At 40.6% G+C, this 22,913-nt stretch overlaps 1 pseudogene; it reads left to right on the plus strand.

Annotated features, from left to right (window-relative positions):
- LOC145397272 (putative glutamate receptor) overlaps window positions 1–22,307 on the plus strand; it is a 76,623-nt pseudogene extending 54,316 nt beyond the window's left edge.
- Window positions 22,308–22,913: the final 606 nt, after the last annotated feature.

Raw genomic sequence — 22,913 nt, forward strand, 5'->3', positions numbered from 1 at the left:
ACGAAGAGTGAGAGACGACTCACAACTCATAACCACCAGACCTCACCCTCCTCTCTCTGCTACATCCACCCAACCCCCAACGTTTACGCAGGTGTGAAGAGGTCAGGACGACGAAGCAAACACCAAGTCCATATTCACAACTCATCTTACTCACTCGTCTTCACTCAAGTTACTCATCGCTACTCATTCACTCACCACAGCTACCAGTGTGGGAAGTTGAGGTCATCATGCGTGCTTGCTGAACAGACGCCACGTCAGTCAACACACCACCTGCACCACCACTCACACCACGGTAAAAAATTAGTGAGTTACATAGTTACTTCATTTATACAATACACAGTGATAGACAATAAGCTTCTGCACAAACATATAAAACGTGTTGTATAGTTACAGCTTAAATACACATACTTATTTCAGTTATCTGCATAACTCAATCACTAAATAATCACCAACAATAAATATTCTACACTGTATATATTCATTCATTTATTATAACATTTATTTACTACCAACGAGTGTTACCATTTATACCTACGTAAAATACGTGTTTCATACATACAACTATACATTAATTATATCTACAAAGTAATAAAGAAAATATACAATCACAGTTACTCAGTGAGCAATTAAAAGAACTGTATTAAACATTTATTAATTAAAGCTACCTAGTGGAAACAGACAAATTAAGTTACAAGGTAACCTAGAGAAGAAAAAAAAAATGGCCAACACAAATGCCGTTAGCAAGAGTGAACATCTTCAACACAATCGTGAAGACAATGATTTCCACACAGTGCTGACACACATATTACTCACGATAGGTACAGGTGAACAACAAGTCAGTGTGTATAGTTAATACTGTATATAGTGTATATATATATATTTTATATAAAATAACAAAATATGGGACTATATAATATCATTTTATAATCTCTGTGCAATATAAACTAAACTTTAAAAAAAGTATCCCAAGGAAATTAGTCAGCAATTATGCAACCATGAACAACATGGAAAAAAGTGTACACAAGCAAAGAAAAACAAACTATAGAAAATCAATACATACAAAAAAGAAAGAAAGAAAAGTAAGAAAGAAAAAAGAGAAATAAAGTAAGATCTCATAACAAACAAATGAAAATAAGTGTAAGTGTTACTATATATGCCAAAATACCACAAAATACAAACAAAAAAGCAAATTGTGTCTCCACAAACAAGTGGCATGACACATCATCACTATCATCGACCGCAGCATATGTTAGGACTGCAGTTATTACAATTATGTTACTCCATATTATAATTATGTAACTACAAACAATATGTACCAATTTATGTGACAGTTGCATTAACAAGATGTAACTTTTATGTAACTTTAACTACAATTATGTACCTACAAACGATATGTAACAATTATGTAACGACAAACGATTGCATTATGTTACACTAACTACAATTATGTACCTACAAACGATATGTAACAATTATGTAACGACAAACGATTGCATTATGTTACACTAACTACAATTATGTACCTACAAACGATATGTAACAATTATGTAACGACAAAACAGTTGCATTAACAAGATGTAACTTTTATGTAACTTTAACTACAATTATAAGGCCAAGACACATATGTAATAGTTGCATTAACAAAATGTAACTACAATTATAAGGCCAACACAATTATGTAGTACCACAATGTTAGTACAATATTATAAGTCATACAATTATAGCACAATTCTGTATTACCAGTATCATCATACAAGTTAGGTGAAATATTAGACATTACTAAAGTGATAACTCAAATATGTAATGTATAACCTAGCAGTATTACCATTGCACAATTATATGCGTACGTCTGTTGTACATGCACGTCTTACAAGTGTTATACAACAACCATTGCATTTATTCAAATATGTATACAACTTGTTTAAATGTAATATTACTGAATAATCACTATTTATTATGAATAATATATGTATACAATATTCATGCAATTATGTTACTTTACAATATTATGTATTTCACTTAATTAGCTTATAAGTTCATTATAATGTGTATGTAGTATGTATTAATATATTATAACTATTAAATGTCGATGGTACGCCATTTTTGCGCGGCTGAGCAATGTGGTAGGTCTCCATATTATAATTGCAAATCATACTAGATAGATAGATAAATAGATAGATAGAGAGACAGATAGAAGCAGGAAGTCAAATGATGAGAAGGTGTTGTGTCTGCGAGAATCGAGCAGTGCTAAGCATGCTTACACACTCTTAACACTGAGGAAAGCTGACGACAGCGGCCAGTAAGGAGATGATGCAGTTAGCTGTCAGCAGTCCTCTCGTGAACAAAGATCTAGTCCACCCCTGCTATACCAGAATTTAGGAAAGAGAGCTCAGACGGAGATTAGCCACCGAACAGGCTAGACAGAAGGAGACAAGCGACCCTAGAGAGAGGTCGAGACGGAGATTAGCCTTAGAACAGAAAGAGAGAGAGATAGCGAGACAGGGAGGTAGCTACCCGGGAATTATACTATTATACCTGTTTAATATTTCCAAGACAAATAAAAATAGTCCCATACTATTCTTTACCTCTCCCGTCACTACATGACATCTGGTGGGGAAACTACTACAAGATATAAAAGCCGCTCGACCACAAGTCTAAAATACACTTCTCTACAAGTAACTACAAAGTCTTTACGACAAAACAAAACAAAGTATATTAGAAAGACAGTGCAACTAACAGTAAGTACAGCATGGAGCTGGCCAATGAAAACAAAAGAAGGAAAAATCAAACGTAAAAATTACTGGTTGCTCTACCCATAAAATACTTCTCTCTCTCTCTCTCTCTCTCTCTCTCAATCCCCATTTCCACTCCCCCCCCTTGTTATTTTCATGTTTCAAGTAAACATTTACAAAACAGTATTTATTATAATGTTATATGAAGGAGCATTATCAAGCGTTCAGGTAAAGGACCTCTTGTTCATCATTTTGCAGCTGAAGCTAGGTTTTATTCAGTTTAGGAGAGACTTCTCAGGGTGATAGACATTAAAACTTCCTCCACTAAACACTTCATTCAGAGAATGAAGCATTTTTTCTAAATAGTATCACGCCAATTTCGTTATCTTTAGAGAAACCTGTTTATGGGCCTATCACAGATACACAAACCATATTTTTGGTTGTACAGCTAAATGGAAGCCTCGGACAGAGGCCATTTTTCATTATGACGATTATGATTGCGAAGTAAAGTGTATGGAAAAAAGAACAACATTAAGGAGAGAACATTTCAAGTCAGTGGAGATACAAATTTAAATTATATGGACTGTGATGAAGCAGAAATAAGTAGAGAAGTCCTAGATAAATGCGGGTCCATATGGGGCTTCGATTATCTCTTTACCGAGCTGTCTGTCTATCTATTTGATTATCCCTCCACATTATATATATATATATATATATATATATATATATATATATATATATATATATATATATATATATATATATATATATATACACGAGATGCTTTCCAAAAGTTCCAGTAATCTGAATACTGTAGGAAAATAAGTTACCTTACCTCCTAGTTCTCACTGTCGCCTTCGAAGTAGTCCCCCTGGGCATGTATACAGTGGTCCCAGTGTTTTTTCCACGAATCCATGCATCCCTGGAAGGCTCCTGCGATTCTGTCTGGATCTCCTCAATCGAGTCAAATTAACGACCTTTCAGTCGTAGTATCATCTTGGGATACAGGAAAAAGTTGCATGGGACAAGGTCAAGTGAACAGGGGGAGGGTCGGGAATGACTACCATGAATGTGGAAGCCAGGAACTGCAGGACAACAATTGATGTGTGGGCGGGTGCGTTGTCTTGATGCAGGACCCAGTCCTTGTTCTTCCACTGTTCTGGAGGTTTGCGGCGGATGTTCTCCCTCAGATGCTGCAAAACTTCACAGTTAAATTTTCCGCTGACAGATTGACCGGGTGGGACGAGTTCCTTGTGAATAGGCAATTGGATATCGAAGTAAATGATCAACATCGACTTGACCTTGATGCACCATTTGTCTACCACTGCAAAACTGCCAAACCACCTACACACTGCGTTACAATAGCAAGCGTAGCTCAACATCACGTCCTCTCACAGACACGGCCGGAGCCACACTGACGCACAAGGGGTGCTGCTGACTCCTCCTAGTGGCAAAAGGCAAAACTGCAAACGGTTGGCTCCTTCTGTTCAAACTGCTGGAGCATTTGTGTAGCACCTCATATATATATATATATATATATATATATATATATATATATATATATATATATATATATATATGTGTGTGTGTGTGTGTGTGTGTGTGTGTGTGTGTGCTCATTCATAATGATGGGAATAAAGATGAAAGATATAAAGAAGCTTATAAACAGAAAATATTTTAACTACGTTTCTTTTTGAAACGTGTTAGTTTTTTTTTTTTTCTAAGTATGAGAAGACGTACAAACTATGATAACCCCTTAATCGAGGTCATTAACGATTTGTAATAAAATGAATATGTGCATGATATTTATAACACATGATTTCTACTGGATTTTTGCTTGTACACATGGAAAGTGAAGTGATAATCTCTCTCGACAGCTCGCTGTGAGTACTATGTGTCGCTGGCAGGCTTTCTTCCATTCTATGCTGTCCTCGTGTCCCAGAAAGCAAACCCAATTCTCCGAGGAATAAATGAAAGGTAATGGAATGTATGCGAAGTTTATATAATTACAGTATATCTATATGGTGGTATTAAGACGATACTCTTTCAGATGTATGCTATAGCTAGTGTATGTATTCATTGTCTTGTGTATTTTAAAGTCTGAGAATACCTTACTTTCTGACATTTCAGTGTGATATATGAAACTCTACCTTTTTGCCTGTAGCATGATCTAAATTGGCAAATAATACGGAACGGAATCCAATGCAGTTGATCAATATTGGTGTTTTTGCAACCCCTGCCATATTGGGCGTGAACCTAGTTGCCTGCTGTAAGATCGTGGATGTAATCATCTAATATGATTATTAAGTATCTCTATCTATCTATCTATCTATTGCCAGATGCCACAATCCCGTTAGGGGTGGTCACAAACAAATCGCCTCCACGTCACTCTGTCTCCCGCCATTTCACTGCCCTGCTCCCAACTCACACCCCCCTCTCTCATATACCTCTCCACCCCATCCCTCCATCTCATCCTCGGCCTCCCCCTCCCCCTCTCCACCTCACTCACATACACTCTCTTCGTCAGCCTTTCACCCTCCATCCTCTCCACATGGCCATACCACCTCAGTGTATTCCTCCTAACGCTTCCTATCACATCCACATCCACACCACAACGCGTCTTTATATCCTCATTTGTCAGCCTGTCTCTCCATGTGATTCCACAGGCTCCTCTTAAATAACTCATTTCCACTGCTCTCACTCTTGACTTGTGTCCATCCAACAACGTCCACAAGCTTCACTTCCATAAGTTAGAGTTGGTATCACAATACTGTCACGTAGTAACTTTTTCACTTCCATGCTCACTTCCCTGTTTCTTATCACTGCTCTCAAGGAACCAGCAACCTTTATTCCCTGCTGTACCCTTTCAAGCACTTCGCCCTCCAAATCTCCATCCAGTGAAATAAAAAAGTAACTTAATAGCCAAAAAACAGGCATACCATAAATATAAAGCTACACAAAATAATGATGATAAATTACGGTACGATAATCTACGCCGCATATACAAAAGACTTATTAAACAAAGCAAAAGAGCACTGGAGATCCACATTGCTAATACGTGCAAATCAAATCCTAAAAAATTTTACAGTTACATTAGAAAGAAAAAGGTTATGACTACATCAATAGTTCCTCTAGAAACAAACAATGGCAAACACACTGAAAATGAGGTCGAAATGGCAAACATTCTTAACGATTACTTTGCGTCTGTTTTTACAGTAGAAAACACCACCAGAAACCTATTGTTACCAACAAACCAAGCAAATAGCACAGTCCTTAGTAACTGTGCTATCCATAATAACGATATCCTTTCAGCCATAAATAGTACGAACATAAACAAAACCCCTGGCCCCGATAAAATATCACCGAGAATTCTCAAAGAAGCAAAACATGAGTTACTGCTGCCACTCTCTGTCTTATTCAATAAATCATTAAGTACTGGGAAAGTTCCACGCGAATGGAAACTAGCAAATGTAACACCAATTTTCAAAAAAGGAAATGAGTCGCACCCAGGAAATTACAGACCAATCAGCTTAACATCAGTAGTGTGCAAGTTAATGGAAAAAATCATAAGAGATAAAATAGTTAATTATCTAGAAGAAAATAATATGATTAAAGACTCGCAGCATGGATTCAGACATCGTCGTTCATGCTTAACTAACTTACTGGACTTCTTCCATGATGTTTACAAATCATACGATGACTCAAGAGCAGTAGATATAATTTACCTCGACTTTCAGAAAGCATTTGACACTGTCCCTCACAAGCGTCTCATGAGAAAAATAGAAGCACATGGAATAAAAGGAAAGACGCAAAAATGGTTACAAGACTGGCTGTCAGACCGAAAACAGCGAGTTGTGATAAACGGAAAGGAATCCAAATGGCGTAATGTGATCAGCGGCGTTCCCCAAGGCTCAGTACTTGGACCGATATTTTTTATTATCTATATAAATGATATTGATGAGGGTCTAAATTGTAAAGTATCCAAATTTGCAGATGATACTAAAATAACCAGTAAAGTCACTTCAAAATTACAGTGGCAGCAGTTACAAAATGACCTTAATACTTTAGCAAGCTGGGCAGAAAAATGGCAAATCAAATTCAACACAGAAAAATGTAAAGTACTTCATATTGGAAGTAACAATGTCCATGCAAATTACAAAATGAACAATATTCAGTTATCAAGTACAGACAGTGAAAAGGATCTTGGTGTGATAATATCAAATGACCTAAAACCAAGCAAGCAGTGTACCAATGCGGTTAAAATTGCAAACAAGCTAGTGGGTTTTATTGGAAGAACTTTCGAGTTTAAATCGGAAAAAGTCATACTTGCCTTGTACAACTTGCTAGTGCACCCCCATCTTGAGTATTGTGTGCAATTCTGGTCTCCGAACTACAGAAAGGACATTGAAAAATTAGAGAAAATTCAGCGAAGAATCACAAAAATGATACCACGACTTAGAAACAAACCATATGAGGAACGCCTTGAAGAACTTAAATTATTTAGCCTAACGAAGCGCAGGTTAAGAGGGGACCTTATTGAAGTTTTCAAAATCATGAAGGGATATGGCAACTTAGACATGAATAAATATTTTGATATAGACCGGTCTAGTCAAACCAGAAGTAATGGCTGCAAAATCATGGGAAAGCGATTCCAATCCCACGAAGCAAAATACTTCTTCTTTAACAGAGTTGTAAATATCTGGAACAGATTACCCTCAGATACCGTGAACAGTATCTCAATTGAGACATTCAAAAACAAATTAGACAAGTATTTGCACGAAAATCCTCAGCTGACTCTTTTTCTGTCCGAATAACTTGCTTTTATAGCTACGGTACATGTAAGTTCATGCCCCATTAGTCTACAAGACACCCCGTAAACAATGTACCCGTACATAGTGTTGCATCACGATATTATACATTTTCAATTTATTCAGTGCAAACAAAGCAATATAAGCACAGATTAGGATCTGCACAGATAACCCTGAGTTAACGGTCACTACTCTTACTTTTGACCTGTGATGGGCTGTAGATCACTGAGGGTCCCTGTTAGTCAAGTGACCACCATCAGGATTTTTTTAATGTACCAGGGGTCACTGCTTCAGGATGAAACTTGTGTACTTGTCCCATAAGGGAGAGTTCCCTGTCTCAGTGGAGTGAATGGAGCTAGGGCCTGATTGACTGCTGCCTACCTTAAAAGCGCCAGGCAAGGCTGCCGCACCACCCCTAAACATCCACACTGTGCAGTCCCCTCATGTCTACAGGACACCCCGTAAACTTAACATAGCGTCACGTCACGTCATTATACGTTTTTCGATTTACCCAAAGCAAATGAGGTAATATACAGTAAGCACAGATTAGGATCTGCACAGATAACCCTGAGTTAACGGTCACTACTTTTACTTTCGACCTGTGATGGGATGTGGATCACTGAGGGTCCCTGTTAGTCAAGTGACCACCATCGGGATTTTTTTAATGTACCAGGGGTCACTGCTTCAGGATGAAACTTGTGTACTGTCCCACATGGGAGAGTTCCTTGTCTCAGTGGAGTGAACGGAGCTATTGCCTGATTGACTGCTGCCTACCTTAAAAGCGCCAAGGAAGGTTGCCGCACCACCCCTAAATATCCACTCTGTGCATTGCACATCCACACTGTGCACTGTGCAGTCCCCTTTTATCTAAGACACCCGTCTTATATACTTTTCAATCTCCCCAATGCAAAGAAAGCAGTATAAGCACAGATTAGGATCTACACAGATAACCCTGAGTTAACGGTCACTACTCTTACTTTCGACCTGTGATGGGCTGTGGATCACTGAGGGTCCCTGTTAGTCAAGTGACCACCATCGGGATTTTTTTAATGTACCAGGGGTCACTGCTTCAGGATGAAACTTGTGTACTTGTCCCACATGGGAGAGTTCCTTGTCTCAGTGGAGCAACCGGAGCTAGGGCCCTGATTGACTGCTGCCTACCTTAAAAGTGCCAGGCAAGGCTGCCGCACCACCCCTAAACATCCACACTGTGCAGTGTGTAGCTTCCACGTTACGTCCACAGACTTCCCATTAACTCAATGTACCGGTTTATAATGTCATGCCGTAACTATTATTTTATTTATTTACTTTCTCTTTCAGGTTACTCTATTGGGTAGCTTATAGATAAAGTATTATAGAATGTGACTTTTCCTTTCCAGTGTTTCCTATAAAATTTCCATGTCAGTTTTTCCATGCTGCATGGTGGTTTTTCTCACTTTTTCCTGGAGGGTTTGGTGGTGGGGGGAGCCTTCTTGCTTTACTATCCTTATCCTTCAGCATGTAGAGTTAGATCTTGTAGTCATAGTTTTCTTTAACAAGCAGCCTCGAAAGGACCATAAGGTCTGTTGCTGTTTGCTTTCCTGTGTAATCCTGTGTAATCCTTACTCATCACACTACCCAAGTACTTAAATGTACTCACATTTGCCAATGCCTCACCATCCAACCTCGCTGTACATTCACTGACTGCACCTTCCTCAAAGACCATCACTTTACTCTTCCCTACATTCACCTTTAGATTCCGTTTCTTACACACTCTCCCAAACTCATCCACCAAGCCTTGCAGCTCCCCTTCGTCTTCACTCAAGAACACTGTATCATCAGCAAACAACAGTACAGGGAGTTTCCAAACACTACCCTCTCTCACCAGGGCCACTCCAACATCCACTACCCTACCTTGTACCTTTTTTATTACCCCATCCATGTACAGATTCAACAGCCATGGAGACATGACACATCCCTGTTTCAACCCAACCTTCAAAGAGAAAAATTCACTCAATTCACCATCCACACCCACTGCAGCCATAGCACCATCATACATACTCTTCACAGCATTCAACAACTTCCCATGTACTCCACATATTCTTAAAACTTTCCACAATCCTTGTCTATCCACCCTGTGATATGCTTTCTCAAAATCCATGAAAGCCACATACATCTTTGTCTTCTATAGAGACTTTTCCACTAAAGATCTAAGAATGAATATCTGATCTACACAACCTCTTCCCTTCCTAAAGCCTCCTTGTTCTTCTCCAACTAATTCCTCTGTTGTTTCCCTAATTCTGTCAATAAGTATCCTACCATACATTTTTCCTATTACACTAAGAAGACAAATGTCCCTATGATTACCACACACTTCTTTTTCCCATTTTCCTTTCCACAAGGGAATGATTATACCTGACTTCCAATCCTCCGGGACTCTACCTTCCTCCCAGGCCAATCTGCACATCTTCCACATCCATTCGACTGCTATCTCTCCCCCATGCTTCAGCATTTCACCACACACTCCATCAATTCCTGGGGCTTTCCCAAATTTAACTTTCTTCATTGCTTTCACAACTTGTATCTTACTGATTTCTTCCTGTCTTCTCACCTCCTTCCTTCTCCCAGTCATTCCCCAGCCACTTTTACTCGCACTACTTCCATCCTCTATGTTCAACAATTCCTTAAAGTGTTCTCTCCATCTGCTCACTTTTTCTCCCTTCTCCACAAGGAATCTACCATTTTTATCTTTCACTCCCCTGCTAACTTTACTTCTACCCAGTCTTGCGCTCTTCACCTCTTTCCAGAACATTTTCTTACAGTCCCTCCACTTTACACTCAAATTACTTTCAAATTCCTCATCCACTCTCTTCTTACTCTCTCTTACTAATTTTTTCACCTCTCTCTTTCTACATAACACTCTCTCTTCCTCCTCTCAACTTCTTCCACGCCCCTATTTCTCATCTATTCATTGTATGCTTTCTTCTTTTGTGCCACAGCCTGTCTCACCTCTTCAGTCCATCACGCTGTTCCTTGCACCCCCCTCCGTCTTCTCTTCATCCCACACACCACATCACATGCTGCACATATTTCTTCTGTGAATATCCTGCACACACCTTCCATGTCCCCCATCTTCTCCAATTCATATTTGCCCAATCGTTCCTCCACTTCTTTCTTATATTCTGCCTTTTTCTCATCCTCTTGTAACCTTTCCACTCTCCTTGCAAATACTCCTTCTTCCCGTCCTTCCCTTCTTGTATTTCTCCATCTTATTTGGATCTCGATTCTGGCCACCACCAAGTAGTGGTCAGAGAGTCCACTCCCCCAACCTTTATAAGCTCTTGCATCCATTACACATCTTCGCATCCTTTCATCCACACATATAATCAATCACTGCCTTCCTTTCATTCACTTTACCACCCACCCATCTCAGCTCGCCATGTATACCTGTGCATCATTCTATGCCTGAAGAGGTTATTTGCTATCACCAACCCCCTTCCAGCACATATGTCCACTAACGCACTGCCATTCTCATCTATCTCAGCAGGCACACCCTACTCACCAACTGTTCCATCCACCTTCACATTCCCTACTTTACCATTCATATCACCGATCATTAACACTCTTTCATTCCTTCCAAACTTTTCCATGCACATTTCCACATTTGTCCAGAACTCTTCTCTTACTCTGCTTGCACGACCTTGCACTGGCGCATACACGCACACAATCGCCCACATTTGTATTCCAACTTTCAATCTTACCCACAAAAACCTTGACCCAACTGATCCATACTCTCTTATGTTCTTCTTCCATGTTTTACTCAAAACAATACACACTCCTTCTTTTGCCCTCTCATTCTCACCTACTGCTGCACATATACCCCATCCATACTCCCATTCTCTCACATTCTCACCTCTCCATTTAGTTTCAGTTATTCCACATACATCAACTTTCGCACCCTCAAGCACCTGGACAATCTCTTTCTCTTTCACCTCGTCATTTGCACCTCTTACATTCCATATTGCGATTACCATGTCCTTTGTCCGGTCCTTGGTTGTCATCTTTTGGTCAGTCCTTGTCCGAGGCTTCTTGTTTCATCTTTTTAGTAAGTTGTTTTCCGGGGAGGGGCACTAACCCTCCGCCAACCCTTTTAGTCGCCTTGTACGACAAGCAGGGATACTGGGGGTGTATTCTTGAAAAAAAAAAAAAAAAAAACCTACCTTCATTGCTAAGTATCTCATTTGGCTTAAATGATTCTCAACTGATGTAAATACGGCTGACTTGGACTGGATTTATCTAAGATAAAATCATATTTGACGTGAATCTCCCAGAAGTTTCCTGATTATACTATTTTTGACCGGACTGGATATGTCCAGAACACACCACAACAGTCGGGGGCATGCTGGTTCGACTGAGGTGATCGCACGACGCCGAGTTGGCTTGGACTGACGAGCTTAGAGATAGACGGACGGCAGTGAAACTAAAGTTATTAAAACTTATATTAATAGGTGTGAACTGACCTCCCATGTCGTGCGTGGATTTGGAAAAACCTGAATACTTCCGTACAAACTGAACTTGGCTTGAGGTCGTCTCAGAATCTATCTAGATTACAGAGCATCTGTATTAATCCTGTAAATGGCAGGAACCAACTTTTAATACTTTACTTCGGATAGGCAGTTACTTTTATCAGCCGAGGGAAGCCTGTGCCCTGAAAAATTGTGAGAGCCAAAAAATCACATCCTGGATTGTTTTAAGAATGCGAAGAAATACCTGTAGAGCAGGTTATGGAAAACTTTACTAAATGAAATAACATTTGCCCATTAGAAAAGTAAGGTATCTCATTTTTTGTGATAATACTTTTTCGAATGAAAGAGTCAACAGAAATATCTACGACTGCGAATCAGGTGTTCACACTCCCCGTTGCTGGCCATGAAATGACTGATGGCTAACAGAGAGTACGGATGTCTTGCCTATTGTTTCCCCCGTCTTCTCTCACCACCCTGTGCCCCACCACACACACACACGCACACACACACACACACTCAAAACGCAGTTTTTAACAAGATTAAATACCTTATCTATAATATAAGAGCAAATGTGCTGTGTGTGTGTGTGTGTGTGTGTGTGTGTGTGTGTGTGTGTGTGTGTGTCTGTAAAACAATTCATCTTGTAGTAATCCTACCTTGGTGGCTGGGTGGGATGGTCGGTGAATGGGTGGGTGGTCATGGGAAGTAGGCACGGTGGTTGAAGTGGGTGAGTGTGATGGGCAAAGTGATAGAGTGGATGAAGTGGGGGTGGTGGGCAAAGTGGGTGAAGTGGGTCGGGTTGGTTGGCAAAGTGTGGTGGGTGGGTGGACGGTGTATGTGTGTGTGTGTGTGTGTGTGTGTGTGTGTGTGTGTGTGTGTGTGTGTGTGTGTGTGTGTGAGGACAGGGTGGGGCAGGGTTGAATTGGGGTGTGGTGGGGTGGGTTGGTGGATGGTGTGGCGTGCCAATATGTATGGGGAGGGTGGGCCAGGGTGGCATTGAGGTGCGGTGGAAAGGGGTGTGTGAGTTTAATGGGTGCGTTGGTCGGGATGGTAAGTTGTTGGGCTTTTTGAGTGGGTGGGTCTTTTTAGGAGGATGTGTGGCTTCCCAGAGGACAAGCCAGGAGGCGGGTTTCCTTGAGCTGGTGAATGGGTCGGTATATTAGTGGGTTGCTGGGTGTGTGGAAGAAAATATCTCCATTAGGGAATTGGCATATGTAATAAAAAGGTTCAAGGTGTGAAAAAGACCGTGAGAGAAATTGAGTCCATGGCGTATATGCTCAAGGGGAAATGGTCGCTTGTGGAAACAGTTGACTGGGTAAAAAATGGCCATGTAGGGAATATGCCCATATGAGGAAAGAGGTCCATGAGGGAGTTTAGTTTGTCCTAATGGTGAAAAAAAAAAAATAGGTTCAAAAGGAAAACTAGTCCACTGAGGGAAAGCAAGTCCATGGGGAAAAGAGGTCATTGAAGAAAAATTGGCCCTTGTTGAAAAAACATATCCAGGGAAGAAGAGTAGGTTCATGGGTGAAATAGGTCAATGAGGAAAGTAAGTTCATGGGAGGTTAGAAATACAGGTCCGTGGGGGTAAAAATAAAAAAAGAGGGTTCCATGGGAAAAAATGGGTCCACTGGTTCATTACGTAGAAATGCGATTTTTGTCAGTAAAAATCGGTCTAAAGGAGAATATTTGTAATGGATGAAAATGGGTCATTTGAGTGAAAATAGGTCCTTGAGAGAAAATAGCTGGACTGAGAAAAGAACCCTGGGGGTATCCCAAGACATCGTTATATTGTCTTCTAATATACTATAATATTGGCTGTGCATCTGTCTGTCTGTTGGTCTGTGTAGCGCAGCTGCATCTGGAAAAGGACTGCAATGAAACTTGGCTGGATATTCCAGTTGGGTCAGATGTACCCATTTCAGTTTTATGTTGACCGAATTTTTTAGGGGTGATTTGGTCCCCGAGAACTGCCCCCATTTGCATTACATTAAGCGAAACTGGTCATGCAGGGGCTCTCCGGTGCTCTAAAGTAGCTGTTTTTCAAAGTCACGCAGTTGCTGAAAAACAGGCCCCATTTGAGGAGTGACTTGTAGCACAATATCATGTTTTCCTCAACATAATGTATATATTGTTGGCATCGATATAAAATGTTGCCTCCCTTGCATTATTTTACAGATATTTTTTTGGCAAATGCTCAGACGATGTTGCGTCCATGGTGCCACCTCTCCATGCCTTCCCTCGTGCTACGCGGACATCTGGTAGCGCTCATGACTGGAATGTCACTCAGCCATATTGCAGAACTTCTGCCTATCAGAATTCTTTCATTCCCCGAACTGCATCTCTCTGGAACTCGCTTCCCCAGAGTTGTTTTCCTCCAAATTTCAACCCACAACTGTTCAAGTCTAACTGTTACAGATATTATATGAACAGAGGACACCAGTAATCTGGTGTATGGATTATTTTGTATTTTACTCATTTGTTTTTCCTTCCTCCATTCTGTTATTTAAAAAAAAAAAAATCAGCGCGAGGTGCAAAAACTATTGCACGTCGATGCGTAGTTTTGAGGCAGTCGTGAGTAACTGAAACAAGGTCAGCTTCAAATTGCAATTATGACACACTGATACTAAAATAAAAAAATGTAATTTCGCACCGTTGGTGCAGTTGGTATGTTACGCATTCAACTGTGTAAGCAAATATCCTACAGGGTCAGCCATTCTGCTGCAACTGTGAAATGACTGAAACAGACCGAGCATAGATGCAAATGACAGATTCAAAATCAAGGTCCGGCACTCATCCGCAGGAGCAAGTGTATATGCAGCGGCCTGATAAGGCTGTGGAGCACTTCTGTGTACCATAAAAGAATATATCATTCGTGTGTGTGTGTGTGTGTGTGTGTGTGTGTGTGTGTAAAGCTGCAATTCATATTATGGTGGTCCAAGCTGAGTGGGCAGGTGGGTGGGTGGGTGGGTGGGTAGGGGGCTGGACAGGTTGGTGGGTGGAGTAGGTACTATGGGTGGGTGGAATGGTAGCTTGGGTAGGTTATGATTTTGTTGGTGGGAATGGTGGGCAATATGGCTGGGTGGGTAAATTGGATCGGTGGAGCGGGTAGGGTGGATTAGCCAGGTGTTGAGAATGGGCAGAGTGGGACAAGTACATGGGTGGGAAAGCAAGGTTGAGTATTCTGGTGGATGGCTGAGCTGGATGTATTTTTTTTTTTCCTGGCATAGATGGTCACCCAGTCATGTTGGCAACGTAGGATAGTGCTACGAGAAAAGACCCAGCAACGTTGCATCTTCCCTATCCCTCCCCCCACTCCTAAGCAAAATGAGGTAATATGCTAAGTTAACGTTAGGTTCGACCTAAGCTGGTAAGGTATAGGTTGGTGTAATGTCAAAATACGGGTTTTCTGATGCTTTTCTGGTCTGATTAGCCAAATCGTCTCATGTATTTCCGAGCAAAGGTGCGACGTTCCTGAGTCATTTCTCGCTGAATTAGCTCCGAAGTTGCCAATGAATGACTAAGTGTACCAGAAGAAAAATATGCACCCAGGATGAGGTGGTAGGTTGGTTGGACATGTGGGTGGAGTGTGAGGCTTTGTGTGTAGGTGGGTGGGGTTTAGTGGATGAGTCGTTAAGCTTTTTGAGTAGGTGGGTGAATGTGTGGCTTCCCAAGAGACAGACCTGCAGATGGGCACACTACACTGGTTGAGGAAATTAAGTGTACTAGGGAATAGATCTATTGGGTAAAAAGGAATTGGTTCATCATTTTCTGTCCCGCATGTAGTTTTTTCTACCAAGTTTTATCAAAATGGCACCAAAACTGTCTGAGTTAATCCTGTTCTTGATCAATGACGTATGACATTTTTCTGGAAAAAAAAAAAAATCCACTAATGGTCCTCAGCCATTTTGTTATATTTGGTGCAGTTCCATACAGTAATATTTCCATAATCTTGCCCTAACACAGACATACAGACTGACAGGAATTAATATCAACTCATGATTATATGACTGTTATTCGATTCAAAACTGTTGAGTCTTGACTCTCTCTCTCCTCTCTCTCTCTCTCTCTCTCTCTCTCTCTCTCTCTCAACTTTATAGAAAAGTCATTGAGCAGCAGAAGGCAGCTTCACCTTATACTGCCACAACATATGTTGTAGTACATGATACCCCAACATAGCATAAGCTGCCCCACCTCACACACGTCAATAGCAAACCCAGATATCCATCCTTGGTGATTTCAATGTCCACCAGCACTTATGGGTTACCTCCCCATTCAATGATCCATATAGTAAACATTTTTTTTATCTTTAACGATCTAAAGCATCTTGTACAGCACCCTACCAGCATCCCTGACCTCTTTCTGTGCTGACACCCTATCTAGGTTAACTCTCTCACCAATGTCGGTTTACTTGTAACTTTCCTTCTTGCAGAAAGTTTATTTTCATTTAGCCCTTGCTAAAAATGGGTGATTGTTTCCAGCCCTCCAACTATTGCCAGACTGTTTTGATATCCTGTATTTTTAAAGCTTTTGAAGCTATTGCTGACAAAATATTTAAAAGCACCTTCCCTTTAATACCCATCTTCCTGATGAAAAGTACGGGTACTGCTAGGGATGCTCCTCTGGTAACCATCTCACCTTCCTTTATGTCTCCAGGTCATCCTTCTCTTGGGGGTTTGGCGAAAGTTTTGCTCTTGCACCTGACACCTCTAAAGCTCTCAACAACGTTTGGCATGTATCATCAACTTCTAAACCACCCTTCTACTTTCTATTCTTCCACATGTGTCTTCCTCTCCAGCTTCCTTTCTAGTTGTTCTACAGCTGTTGTAGACGGCCACTGCTCTTCCTGCGGAACTGTCAACAATGGTGTTCCTCAGGGTCCGCCTTTCGCCTCTCCATCGACTTCTCACAGCGTTCATCACAGCAGTTTCTTCAGCAATCACGGTTTGAGGTTATGGCACACTTAAAATTTGATTTGGGTAAAAGAGACTTCTTTTTTTTTTTTCTAATGCATCTGAAATTCAATCCCTACACCTTAAGCTAACCAAAATCTTCTGCGGGAGTATCTTAGGTCTCAGCAATATACATTTCCATCCTTCACCTTCTTTCAACATCCTTTGAGTTTTGTTATCTCGGGACCTATCATGGAAAGATCACATTATTATTCTTTTAAAATTCTGCTTCTAAGGTGTACCAAGCTGGATCTCTCCCGACTTTCAACACCCTCACGGTAGTTGATTTTGTTTGACTTATAAATCGCGCATGTGAGTGGGTCAGCAACCACCCACACACACAAAGCTCTACTAAACATTGTGAAGTCATAGGCTTTGGTCTCATCAGCTACTCTCCTTTCACTGACTCACGTCACCTTCTCTCTCTCTCTTCCTCCCACTGTTTCATCTTTATCTCTATATTATCGCGACTTCAGTGGTCACTGCGTGTCTGACCAATCTTTTCTTCTATGCAAGGAAGAACGAACCAAAGGCCAGGAGCCCACAAACCGTTCCTTCCAAAAAAAAAAAAAAAATACAAAACAGTACAAAGGAGAGCCAAATTCAATATCCGAACATTTCGAGATGCCTGAACATACTGTGTTTGAAAGACTGGAGATCATAGGAAGTAGGAAATACAGACACAGGGAGACAGTTCCAGAGCTGACCTGTTGCATAAATGAAGGACTGGGAGTAAAGGTTAACTCTTGCATTAGGGAGTTGGACGGAAAAGGAATGAGAAATTGTTGCTAGATGGGTGCTTCATGCCCGTTGCAGAGGTGGAGGGATGCAAGCAGACAGATCAGAAAAGCAATGGCCAGTGATGTAGTGATAGAAAAGAGATAAAGATGCAACAGTGCGGCAAAGAGACAGAGGTTGAAGGGAGCCAGTAAGAGGAGTAGAGTTAATGAGATGAAAAGCCTGTGACTCTACCCTATTGAGAAGATCTGAATGTGGGGAGCCTCCCCATACATGCAAGATGTATTCTACACAGGGGCGAATCAAACCCGTGTATAAAGTCAACAACTGTGCAGGGGTAAGGAAAGTATGGAGTCGGCTTAGCACACCTAAACTCTTAGAAGCAGATGTTACAAGAGGCGTAATATGATCTTTCCAAGATAAGTCCAGAGCATGTTCAAGGGTGATGCACGATTGAGCTGGATATTATTAAACATTAGTGGGTACTCCTGTGGATGATTTTGTCGGGTTGATAGGTGTAAAAACTGAGTCTTTGATGCATAAAAAAAAATATATATATATTTCTACCCCAGTCAGAGACACGAGCTAAGTCAGACATTAGGTGTGACTTAGCTTCATCCCTTGTTTGTTGAAATAACTGCTGAGATGGACGTTGCGGGAACCGAATGGAAAAGTGAAGGGTGGAATCATCAGCCTACATGTGGATAGGGTTAGATGTGCAGCTTAGAAAGTCATTCATGAATAAAAGGAAGAGTTAGTGACAGGACAGAGCCCTGAGGAACACCACTGTTGATAGATGTAGGAGAAGAATGATGGCCATCTACAGAAGCGGCTATAGAACGACCAGAAAGGAAGCTATAGATGAAGGCACAAATAGAAGGATAGAAACTGTAAGAGGGCAGTTTGGAAATTAAAGATTTATGCCAGACTCTATCGAAAGCCTTTGATACATCAAGTGCAAAGGCAAAACTTTCGCTAAAGTCCCGAAAGGAGGATGACCAGGAGTCTGAAAGGTAGGTGAGAAGATCGCCAGTGGAGCATCCCTGACGGAACCCATACTGACTATCAGAAAGAAGGTTGTGATGGGAAAGATGCTTTAAAATTTTTCTTTTAAGAGTCGACTCGAAACCTTCTGAGACATAGGATGTTAAAGGAACTGGACGATAGTTAGAAGGTTGGGCATGGTCACCCTTCTTTGAGGCTGGCTGAATGAGAGCAAACTTCCAGCAAGAAGGAAAGGTACAAGTTGATAGACAAAGGCAAAAAAGTTTACCTGGGCAGGGTGTAAGCACAGAAGCACAGTTCTTGAGGACAACAGGAGGGACTCCATCAGACCCCTATGCCTTGCTAGTACTGAGGCCAGTGATGGCAGAAAATACATCAGCTGAAGAAATTTTAATGTCAGCCATGAGGAAGTCAGAGAGGGGGAAGTGACGGAGGAACAGCACTGGAATCGTCCAAGGTGGAATTGAAGGAGAAAGTCTGAGCGAGGTGATCTGTTTTATCAGTAGAAGAAATAGCTACAGAGCCATCAGCGTAGAAAATAGGAGAGAAGGATGATGAGGTAAATTGTTAGAAAGGTTTTTGGCAAGGTACCAGAAGGAGCGGGAAGAATTCGAGTTCGAGAGTTGAGAGCATTTAGCATTGCTGAAATTATTTTTAGTAGAGCGAAGAACAGACTGAGCACGATTCCGGGCAGAAACATATAAAAGATGTGATTCATGGGTAGGTTGGCTGTGGTACCTTTTATGGGCCCTCTCCTTGTTGTGGACAGCACTGGAACAAGTGTAATTAATTCAGGCTTTCTTACATTAGTCAAAGGATTTGAGAAGGGAATGTATGCTCCCATGCCCGAGAGAATAACTTACATAATGCGCAAGGCACACTCAGATGTCTCCCTGCCTTGGAAGCAATAATTATTCCTCTGAAAATCAAAGAAGTACTGCCTGATGGCCTCCCAATCCGCTGCTCCAAAGGGCCATAGTCTGCTTAATTCCTCATCCATTACGACGGGCGCATAGCATTCGTCTGCCAGCACACATTCATCCCTTTCCGGTTCACATCATTACTGCAGAAATTAACCTCTACTCTCAGTCATTCATGTATGCAGCATGTAAACTCTAAATCTGTCTTGCTGAGTCTGTATTGTCCTCTGCCTATGAACGCCTTTGAACTCCAGTCTTATATACACAATGTATCTAGGCTTCTTGAAATGACCGATCTTTAAATTGACTTTTTTCCCTCCTGTTTTCTTCCTTCTTGCTTGTTTGTTTGTTTGTTAGTTTGCTCTGAGGAAAAACTTTGCTGGTACCAGGCTGTTAGTTCCTTCTTTTCTGCATAATAACAGTAACGTAAAAATATGATCGGTCATGTGAATGTAGAAACAATTCTTCTATATTTATATTTTTCTTGTTATCGTACTTACAGTATATATATATTTTTTCCCTGCAGGGTGATGGAATTGACTGAATCAGGAATCTTTGGTTACTGGTTCAAGACCCAAATCCCAAATTCTACTACGTGTGTAAAATCGCCTAACACTATCACAGAGACAGTGTCTTTGTCCGTCACCAATCTATGGGTAAGTTTATTCATAACAGATCATTCAGTCGGTAAAGTAGGTATCAAAATTTTTGGTGAAGGTATAAATACCCTTCGCGCCTTAAAAGCCATGGCTCTTGCAATTAGCTGAAGGGAAACTTTTTGGAATTAAACGATCAGATACAGTCTACTTTAATTCCTTTGATCCTCAGGCTCTCTTCTGCAGTATATTCTGTATATTCAACAGCAAGAATGAAATAAAAAATATATATCATTGTTGAGCTGAAAGAAAAGGTTACATATATGTAAATAATAATTTCAAGATAATACACAAATGCTACGAAGATGAAAAGTAAAAAATATACGTTGCTAATTAAGGAAACTTTTTAGGTCACTTACTGACATCAACCTTATAAACAGTTAAACTAATCAGTCATAAGAAAACATTATGTTGCTGATACAGCAAAAACGTAATGAACGTAACCACCTCTTGAAAAAAAATTTCTGTACTGAAATGAAGCAGTCGTTAGTTATGCACAAAAATCTATATTAATTACTGACATGAAGGGAGGCCCAAAGAGTAAAACACCCACGTCCCCCAAATGACCTAAGGACCTAACGTTTGATTTTGCCCTGGGACTTTCATATCCAACCGATTAATCTCAAAATCGAAGTACTTCATTCCTGCTTGATCCATAACCGTTTCCCTATGTTTAATCCAAACCGTATCAAAACTGAGTTGACCGTACCATGTGATCTTGACAGTTGAACAACTGTTGTCAGTGCTGAGTCTCTGCATCCTTGGTTTGACAGTCAGTCCTTCCCTCAACTTGGTCTCAGTTCAGACAAAGCAGTGTGAGCTATAGAGTCAAATATTTAACCATGTCCTTTGCCCATATTCTTTGATGGATTGTTCTCAGACTCTACTAATCCCTCTACCTTTGCTTAACCAGGTTAAGATAAAATATAAGACCTTCAAATTGACCATATCAAATGACCTCAACCTTTGACGTACTTTAAAAGAAAGTTCAACCTTTTAATTACCTCGTAAACCTCTCATGATATTTGGCTAAAATCAGATGAGGAGTATTTAAACTAAATTGTTCACGCACAGTTACACATGTGGGTCGACTTTAGCTGTTGTCCTTTTTTTCACTGTTGGCTGGCTTTTTATATAATCTAATCCATTTGCCACTGACTTGAAAACAATTAGTTCATTAAGTCTAAATCGGACAAAAACTGTTTAAATTAGCTTTGCCAATGGCCTTGATATTTAACCTTTACCTTTGATCTTAGCCTTCATCCCTACCTTACCGTGAACCCATTCACAAAGATTGGGCTACATTCGAAAAAAAAAAAAAGTATAAGGTAACATTGCCATATCACATTGCTTTCCAATTTCTTGTTCTCAAAAGCAATACGTCATCTCTTTTGTTGATCCTCAGCCGTCAAATCAATCTTAGTGCAATGCGCACCAAAACTATTTTAGTTATTTTGTTCAGAAACAGACTCACCGGTCGAATTTGGCCTTGCTCCTAGAATTTAATAGACTCTTCTCAAAACTGAATAACTTCATTTGTGCGTTATCCTCAACCTCCTTTCCAGCAGATTTGTTCTAAATCTCTCAAACTGCACCTTGCCTGATAACCCTTGACAACTGGCCTATTGTTCTTAAAGGCAATAGATCACCCTCTTGGCTGACCATCTAGATTTCCACCACGTTTTGGTATAAGCAAATCAGATCGAAAAATTTCAGTTACTGTGTCCACACACACACACACACGCACACACACACACACACACACACACACACACACAAACACACACACGTACAGTACGTGCACCAAGCAAGACCTTATACCTTCTGGCCGCTGGGCTATCACCTTCATGGTTCTAATATGCAAACAGTCAATTTCTTCAGCTTATAAATAATTCATTTTTATGCAGGGTATGTTCGTCATGCTGGGTGGGGGACTGTCTGCTAGTTGCCTTATCTTTTCTGTGGAGTTCCTTACGGGTCGTCTGAATGAATAGCTACTCCATACGTGATCTCTGTAATGTGTTTGTGATAAGTATACTCCAGAAATAAACAGATGGATAAGTTATTGGTTATTTATTTCTCTCCCTTTCAGTAATTGTCAATGTTGAAATAAGAAGTCATTCGAAGTGCATGTTCTACTATATGTACATTTCAGTAAACTGCAAAAGACACTGTTCTTTTTATTTCCTCACTATGATGACATCTATTAAAACTGTTAACGATCTCTCTCTCTCTCTCTCTCTCTCTCTCTCTCTCTCTCTCTCTCTCTCGTAGTGCCGTAAAAATTTAGAATGATAACTATGTCATATGTAAACAGGATACATGGGGAAGTCTAGTGGGGGTGGAGAGAGTGAGCAAGGCAGCCCCATTCTGCCCGGGTCACCCCGGCCTGTGCAGAAGTCTGCCTAGCCATAGACTCCCATGCTAATAGGGACGAAGCTTCCCTGCAAACCCAAAAGATACCTCTGTCCTCCAGAATGCATACACCTAAACGGTAGAGGATACTTACAATAGTGTATCAGATTTAAATGTTGGCTTCAGATTTTTTTTTTTTTTTTTCTTGGAGTAGATGGGAAGTTGTTGAATGCTGTGAAGGGTAT

The sequence above is a fragment of the Coenobita brevimanus genome, chromosome 40 (genome assembly GCF_032717465.1).
Source record: "Coenobita brevimanus isolate Jiangsu-jjx chromosome 40, ASM3271746v2, whole genome shotgun sequence".
In the NCBI taxonomy this organism is placed as follows: Eukaryota; Metazoa; Arthropoda; class Malacostraca; order Decapoda; family Coenobitidae; genus Coenobita; species Coenobita brevimanus.